This window comes from Pseudorca crassidens, chromosome 12 (genome assembly GCF_039906515.1).
Source record: "Pseudorca crassidens isolate mPseCra1 chromosome 12, mPseCra1.hap1, whole genome shotgun sequence".
Classification (NCBI taxonomy): Eukaryota; Metazoa; Chordata; class Mammalia; order Artiodactyla; family Delphinidae; genus Pseudorca; species Pseudorca crassidens.
In genome coordinates, this window is record NC_090307.1 from 9794815 (window position 1) to 9803822 (window position 9008).

A 9008-nucleotide genomic window follows, 5' to 3' on the forward strand; every position below is an offset into this window, starting at 1 on the left:
ATGCAGTATCCATGTAACTTCTAAACTTCACATGTAACAATATTATCTATAAACATACTAATGTTTATTCAATATACACCAATAGAAGAGAAAAAATACAAGTTATTCCCAGCTTAAAACTCAGTAGCATCAGAATATAGATAAAACAATGAAATATTATAAAGAATATTAGCTGAAGTTCTCCAAAAGATAGCATACCAAATAATAAATTGCTAAATCCAGGTTCAGTAAAATCAAGAATAAAACTCACCAGAGATTTTTGGTATTATTTTGGGGGTTCTAGCCAGTGCAATAAGGTAAGAAAATTAATGTTTAGCAAAATAAATTTAACTGCATTTTATGATTATAAATTTTTTTTTCTTTTGCGGTACGCAGGCCTCTCACTATTGTGGCCTCTCCCGTTGCAGAGCACAGGCTCTGGATGTGTAGGCTCAGCGGCGATGGCTCATGGGCCTAGCAGCTCCACGGCATGTGGGATCTTCCCGGACCGGGGCACGAACTCGTGTCCCCTGCATCGGCAGGTGGACTCTCAACCACTGTGCCACCAGGGAAGACCCTATGATTATAAATTTAGAAAAGACTTCTCTGCAAACATGATGAACTAGATATTTTTAATGTGGCTGAAGACTAGCTGCATATACAGAAATCAACAGTTTTAATACATTAGCAAGAATCTTTTTGAATTTCAAATGGAAATTACATTTTAATAAAAATGGAAAAATATGTGTAAAATATCCCTGAATAAATTAAATCGGAAAAGTATAGGATATATATGAAGACAAAGAGAGTTATCAAATCTTATTGAATGAATATAAAGTAACAGGTCCTTAACAGAGAAATCAGTCATGATTTAATTATTTAAATGTTCATGTAAACTTATTATAATTCTAATCAGAATATTATAAGATAATTTAAATTAAAATAAAAATGGAAAGTGCTTACTTTAAAGGATACTAAATTATAATATGAGTGACTGTATTAAATGATATGGTATTAAGAAAAAAATGGATGGATTAGTTGAACAGGATAGAGAGTCTAGGAAATGATCCAAATATAGTATATAGCATTGTGTAAGATAAGGTATCATTTCAGTTCGGTACATAAAAAGTTATTAAATATAGGATGTGGTTAAGAGTAGCTGCTCAAAGAGAAATAAGAAAATTAGCCCTTCACCTTGTAAAAATATAGAAAAATAAGTTTCATGTCAATTATTGTAGATTAGATATAAACATCTTTAAAATAAGTAATAAAAAATGTTTAGGAGAATATTTCTATAACATTGGGGGGCTGGGGGTTTCTAAGCTATTCAGAGAATAGAGTTGTCATAAAGGGGAATAGTAGTTTAACTACAAATTACACATAATATATTTGCATGGAGAAATATACCATAAACAAAGCAAAAGAAAAAAATAGATATGTAATACATTAAACTAGTAAATGGTATACATTATTCTTTAGAAATAGTTTGTATAAAATGAAGCAACGAAGAGTAGCCCCCGCTCTCCACAACTAGAGAAAGCCCGTGGGCAGCAATGAAGACCCAACACAGTCAAAAATAAATAAAAAAATAAATTTATTTTTTTTAAAAAGGGCTAAAATGAAATTTTTTTAAAAAGCCCATGACGAGGAAACTCTCAGAAGAGTTGATTTATATAGATAATACCTATACGAATATAGGTTTAACTCCATTAGATAATACAGAAACGTTAATTAAAGTAACAGTGATATTATAATTTTACTTACCAGCTTGCCAAAATTAAAAAAGAAAACAAAACACAAATTGATAACTAGTCTTGACAAGGATGTGCAAAAACAGAAAATAATCAGGAAATTCTATTTGGGAAAACTTTCCAAAAGAAATTAAAATGCTAGAATATAAAATATAAGCTCAAGAGTGTATACTGAAAACTGATTATATTGATGGTGACAAAAAGCAAGCAACAATTGTTTAAAAATTGAAAAATATTTTTCAATAGAGAAATGACTAAATACACAACGCTATACAATGGAACATCACACAGGACTAACAAAAATTAATTAAGCCTGTACTTTTTGATTCATGAGGTAAACAGGCGGTATTTTAATTTACAAAACGATGGTCATATTTATGTGAATAGAATAATCCTATTTCATCTACACATGCTTATACAAAGGGACAATGTTATATTTATCACCCTGCATGCTAAAATAGATTAACATATGAGTAAATATGCTCTCTTTTAGTCTCAATATAAACAAAAAGATACATTACAAAATTGTTTGTTAGGCATACATTTTAATGTAAATAATTCATTCTAATATTTGTTATATAATTTACTGAATTTCAGGAATTGTTGGTATCATTACTGTCAGTAAATAAATGGAGTCCCTTTCTGAGACCTGAAGTGACATAGAGCAATGCTCAAATCTTTCAGTAACTCCCTCCTTATAAACCATCATGAAGTTCATGGCAGCAGGTACTTTGTAGCTTCTGAACAGCTGCGCCTGCTGTCCATGCATCCCACAAGCTACATACACACACACACACACACACACACAAGAAATCCACTGTTTCCATGTTCTGGTCCTGGAGAGCCTGAACTATTAACCCCCTGAGAGTGCCTGGGCCAGCTCTCCACTCAAGAGCTGCCAGGGGTTCATGCATCCAAGCTGTCATCACTTCCAGCCCATTGCCTGCCTACTGGGCCAACAACAGATGCTACCATTAGGCAACTCATATTCTCAGTAAGGAAAAAAAAATTTCTGAATATCAACAATATGGTTTATAATGACAAATCACCTCTCCATTTCTGCTGAGCCAACAGCACAGAAAACTTTTTCTAATCTTTATTATGCCTGGGTCTCTATCAAATAAGTCATGCTAAGACAGGAAAACAACTTTACAAGGTAATCGTGCCATCCTGTGACAATGAGTCTCAACAAGTTCAGGTTAAATTTTAAACTTACTATTTAATTTTATTGTTTACTGTATAGCAACGGATGGAGAATTTTGAGTATGTTTCTCCATTACTATCACCTATTCAACAAAAACAAGACATGTATGTCAGTGTAAGATTTTTTCTTTTCTTTCCTAAAATTATGACATAGCACCCAAACATTTTGTGATGGTATCTATTCAGCATCTCAATGGTAAGAAATTGGAATTGTTGTCAACACAAGAAATTCCCATCTAGACTCCTAAAATACTAGGTATGCACACGACAGAGCAGCTAGGCCAGACTTAAGTGGACATGAAAAACCTTGCCTTTTACATTATCGTTATCTCTGTGTGCCATGATGCAGAGTGAACAGGAATCTCTGCCCTAGACCTGATCAAAGGACCCATTATGAAGCTACAAAATAAACTGTTCAGCTGAATGGTATAGTCTCCTTTTTATGTTGCAGGCATTTCTGTTTCTTTTGATGACTAAATTTGTTCTGCTGAATTGTAATTTAATCCTTGATTAGCAGCGTATCAGCAACAATTAGTGTTTTAATCATGGAACCCCACCCTGATTAAAGGTAACTTCTAATATCAGCAGATGTCACTTAAGTTCATAAGCACATTGAAGGATTATAAATAGCCCTTAAGTCTGATTTTCTCTTTGAAAAATAAAATAAGAAGCTCTGAATAATTCAGTTACATTTAGAGATTATTACTGCATGCCTCAATCTTTGCCATTATGCATATAAAGAGGAAAAAATCCTCTTGCCTCCAAAGGCTTGATAATTGAATTAAGAAGAAAAGACATAAACTCAAGAAACATAATTATACTACTTTGCCTCTGGGCAAAATAAACAAAAAAATACATATTAAAAACACAATATTCACTCATTCAGTGAATCTCTAAAGAGAGAAATAGCAAAACTATATAGACAAAATGTATTGATTGTGATTTGGCATCTTTTTTGTTCTTTAAACAGGTTTATTCTTTTAGTTATGTAAGAAGATGATTAAAGAGACTAATAAGGTACTCTCAGAAACATCTCTGGAGACGGCCAGCTCTCTACGTAAGAATTTTCTCCCCTTTCCAAGTGTGTGGCTAGACCACGTCACCCAGGTTTCCTTGCATGTAAGCATCAACATCCTTGTAACTATGTTTTCAACGATGGGAACATCATTACTTCCAGACAAAACCCGCACAACTTCTCAAACACCTTCCGCCAAGCTCTTTTCCTGCCTTGTGTAGGCTGGAACTCTGAGGACCCTAGAAGCCTTAGAAATAACCAGTTGAAGGCAACTGCACACCACGGGCCTGGGTCCCTGAATGACCAGATGGAGAAGACACTCTCTCAACCAGCAGCACCCAATCCAGACTGGTATATAAGCAAGAAGTAACCTCCTCTTTCCTTTGAGCTTTCCAGCTGGACACACAGACATCTTGCAGTAAAGGATATTTTGTTCTCTTCAGGTAAATGTACATGGTCCCAAGTGAATTATTTCATTCCCATTAAGTACTATACAATTTATGGACACTGAAATAGTTCCCATAATAAAAAAAAAAATCATGAGATCTTTACTTTTTCTCTTATTCCTTTATTCACAAGTTCTCACTAACTCACTGCTTACATTAACTCTCTATATATGGTCCTGGAGATACAGAGTTGTATTTTCTAGTTAGCTTTTTTCTTTTCTCTCCGAAGATAGAAAGCCCTCAAATCACCACGCCTATTGTTTTAAAAAACAGCTTGAAAGTGTTAATAATAATTCAATACTTATGACTTAGAAATGGGACAATGTGGAAGCGGTGAATATGGAAAAAAAATAAAAGATCGAATGATCTTCATCCAACAGACTTAGAAATGGGACAATGTGGAAGGGGTGAATATGGAAAAAAGTAAAAGATCAAATGATCTTCAGCCAACACAATGTGGAGCTGTGATGCTAAACTGAAACAGCAGAGAGATCAGAGAAATTAAATACCGTGATCCCAGAGTGTGTTATGATAGAAGAGAAAAATAGCAGTACCTCTCAGAAATGCATTAAAAATAGAGTAGGATCATATTTTCTTTATACTTATTTTTCTTAAAATATTTTAAGTGTGTAAAAAATAAGTGAAAGGGAGGCAAGAAAAAAAAGATTAGAAATTCTTTTCTCTGCTACTTAGGTTTTATAATCTCAATAAGTATATTTCCATCAAGTGAAATAGAAGAGAAATTTCACAGTAAAGTAAGAATGCATTTAAGACAAGTTAAGTTCTTACCATCAGTCATAAAACTCATAGGGCTGCCCACACCACCACACATACAAATTACTTAAAAATGGTAAGTTATGGGGCTTCCCTGGTGGCACAGTGGTTGAGAGTCTGCCTGCTGATGCAGGGGACACGGGTTCATGCCCCGGTCCGGGAAGATCCCACATGCCACAGAGCAGCTGGACCCATGAACCATGGCCACTGAGCCTGCGCGCCTGGAGCCTGTGCTCCGCAATGGGAGAGGCCACAACAGTGAAAGGCCCGCATACCACCAAAAAAAAAAAAAAAAAAAAAAAAAGGTAAGTTATTAAAACCTATTCTAATAAGCTCAATTTTAAGATCATTGTGAAAAGGTTCAACATTTTCAGCTACTGATTAAGGAATGAGGCTGAAAATACTTTATGAGCATTGTTTTCTTTAGCTGTAACATCAAAGATTGGTGATATGAGTAGGATGTTGGCAAAAGTAACAGCACTGACATATTTCTACCCTACAGAGAGAGACAGAGTATGTTAACAGCATGATAGCAATGTTGCTAGTACTTAGAATCTATCTCTGTCTCACCCATGGCTCATTTGTGCTCCCAAGATAACACTGGTAGAGCTGAACTTTTTTTTTTTTAATACTAAACCAGAACAACAGAAGAGGTATATAAGTTGTGATAATGATGATGGTATTTTTATACATTGAGATGAGCTGACATTTAATTTAGTTTGCTGATAATCAACAATAGTGTATATCCCAGGGGGCTTCCCTGGTGGCCTGGTGGTTGAGAATCCACCTTCCAATGCAGGGGATGCAGGTTCAATCCCTGTTCGGGGAACTAAGATCCCACATGCCACGGGGCAACTAAGCCTGCATGCGGCAACTACTGAGGCCACATGCTCTGGAGACCGAGTTCCACAACTAGAGAAAAGCCCATGCACCACAATGAAAGATCCCATGTACCTCAACTAAGACCCAATGCAACCAAAAATAAATAAATAAATATTAAAAACAAAAATCAAGAGTGTATCTTCTTAAGCCTGAAAAATGTGTCTTCTTTCTCTTATTTAATATATTTCAATGATGGACTAGCCCCACTCTATGACACCAGTCCATATTAGTGGGTTGGAAGATGTATGTAATTTCTGATGGCTCTAAAATCTCTAACTTAAATCCATTTGCAAGGTGGATGTTTATATAGCTCTCAACTATCTATATTAATGGCATTAAAGTATTGGATTGATGAAATCCACAGCAAAACCATCATAGCTCATTTAGCTATTAGTTTCAACCACCTCCTATACCTGAACTTCACAAGAAACCATAAGAAAATACAGATAATAATATTATTGGCGGTAGAGCACCCCACTTCCTTTCCCAAACTATTTGTAAACAGTAGCAGAAACTGAAGGTGAACAAACAATGCTAAAGACTGTTGATGAATCATGAAGACAATGAATTTTGAGTAGTAAACATTTTTCTACAGATTGTATCAAGTATAGAGTCTATTTAAACTGTGACTAGGAATGAGCATGATCTTTCAAGACAGACAATATAAATCAGCGATGTCTTTTGAAATTAAATGCCTTTGGATACTGTTCATTTATTTCAAGGATCCCTAATCCAGAATCAGTATACCTCCTAATAGAATATGCAAGAATGTGTGTGTGTGTGCACATGGCCGCCATTTATTAATGGGGATTTATGGTTCAGGAAGATTTGAGAATCCATGATGGTGCTATTCAAGACGTGTGAAAAGTTGTTGACTTCAGAACTTGTTCCATGTTTAAGAACCATGTAACACAATCTTGCACTGTACCACATTCAAACGCTGCCTTTGAAAAATATAATTTTCACTTGCCTGACTTCAGATTACTTAACAGCATGAACTTTAGGGACAGCCTAGAATTTGAATTCCTGTTCTGCTGGATGAATTAGAGTATGCTTTTAAAAATCTCTGAACCTTAGTTTCATCATGTGTGAAAAAGTAAATAATATGTACATTAAAGGTTTTCCATGAGGAACAGATTTAGACAATGTAAAAGGAATGTACTTGGCACATAATAAGCATGTCATAAAAATGAGTTTTCCTTATTCCCTTCCAACAATGAAACCCACATTTAAATAAAAGAGTACTCCATCACTAAGTGAACATAAGGAGATTATTAAGAAAACTATTTGATGAAATATCCTGAAGAATTGCAAGACTTTTGGAATAAGTTTACAAAGCAACACCCTTAGCCCTCATAAATTATCAAGTTTAAAAGAAGACACTTGGTTGTTTGTCCTGAGGTGACCCAACATTGGAGCCAACCCAGCTCTTTGGTGGGGCTAATGGCGGACTCTGGGAGGGCTAACGCCAAGGAGTACTTGCCAGAACTTCTGCTGCTAGTGTCCTCACAGTGAGCCACAGCCACCTCCCATCTCTGCAGGAGACGCTCCAACACTAGCAGGAGGTGTATCAAAAAAGATCTTGTAGGATTCAGATTGTTTGGTGTAGCTAATGGCAGACTGGGAGGGCTCATGCCAAGGGGTACTTCCCAGACCTTCTTCTGCCAGTGTCCTTGTCCCTGCAGTGAGCCACAGTCACCTCCTGCCTCTGCAGGAGACCCTCTGACACTAGCAGAGAGCAGACAGAAGAAGCAAGAAGAACTACAATCCTGCAGCCTGTGGAACAAAAACAACATTCACAGAATGATAGACAAGATGAAAAGGCAGAGGGCTATGTACCAGATGAAGGAACAAGATAAAACCACAGGAAAAAAAAAAAAAAAAAAACCAGAAAAAACCAAAATGAATTGGAGATAGGCAACCTTCCAGAAAAAGAATTCAGAATAATGATAGTGAAGATGATCCAGGACCTCAGAAAAAGAATGGAGGCAAAGCTCAAGAAGATGCAAGAAATTATTAACAAAGATCTAGAAGAACTAAAGTACAAACAGAGATGAACAACACCATAACTAAAAAGAAAAATACACTAGAAGAAATAAATAGCAGAATAACTGAGGAAGAATGGATAAGTGACCTGAAGACAGAATGGTGGAATTCATTGCTGCAGAACAGAATAAAGAAAAAAGAATCAAAAGAAATGAAGACAGCATGAGACCTCTGGGACAACATTAAACGCAACAACATTAGCATAATAGGGGTCCCAGAAGAAGAAGAGAGAGAGAAAGAACCCGAGAAAACATTTGAAGAGATTGTAGTCGAAAACTTCCCTAACATGGGAAAGGAAAGAGCCACCCAAGTCCAGGAAGTGCAGAGAATCCCATACAGGATAAACCCAAGGAGAAACACACTGAGACACATAGTAATCAAATTGGCACAAATTAAAGACAAAGAAAAATTATTGAAAGCAGCAAGGGAAGAATGACAAATAACATGCAAGGGAACTCCCATAAGGTTAATAGCTGATTTCTCAGCAGAAACTCTACAAACCAGAAGCGAGTGGCATGATATACTTAAAGTGATGAAAGGGAAGAACCTACAACCAAGATTACTCTACCCAGCAAGGATCTCATTCAGATTCGATGGAGAAATCAAAAGCTTTACAGACAAGCAAAAGCTAAGGAAATTCAGAACCACCAAACCAGCTCTACAACAAATGCTAAAGGAACTTCTCTAAGTGAGAAACACAAGAGAATTAAAGGACCTACAAAAACAAACCCAAAACAATTAAGAAAATGGTAATAGGAACATACATATCGATAATTACCTTAAACATGAACGGATTAAATGCTCCAACCAAAAGACACAGGCTTGTTGAATAGATAAAAACACAAGACCCCTATATATGCTGTCTACAAGAGACCCATTTCAGACCTAGGGACACATTCAGACTGAAAGTGA

General features: G+C 35.9%; 1 long non-coding RNA gene across 2 annotated transcripts in view; it reads left to right on the forward strand.

Annotated features, from left to right (window-relative positions):
• LOC137203211 (uncharacterized) overlaps positions 1 to 4478 on the forward strand; it is a 125816-nt gene extending 121338 nt beyond the window's left edge. For both annotated transcript variants that reach the window (XR_010932985.1, XR_010932984.1), the window contains exon 6: positions 3904 to 4478. This is a non-coding gene — a long non-coding RNA (uncharacterized lncRNA). The remainder of the gene's footprint in view (positions 1 to 3903) is intronic.
• The last annotated feature ends 4530 nt before the right edge of the window (positions 4479 to 9008 follow it).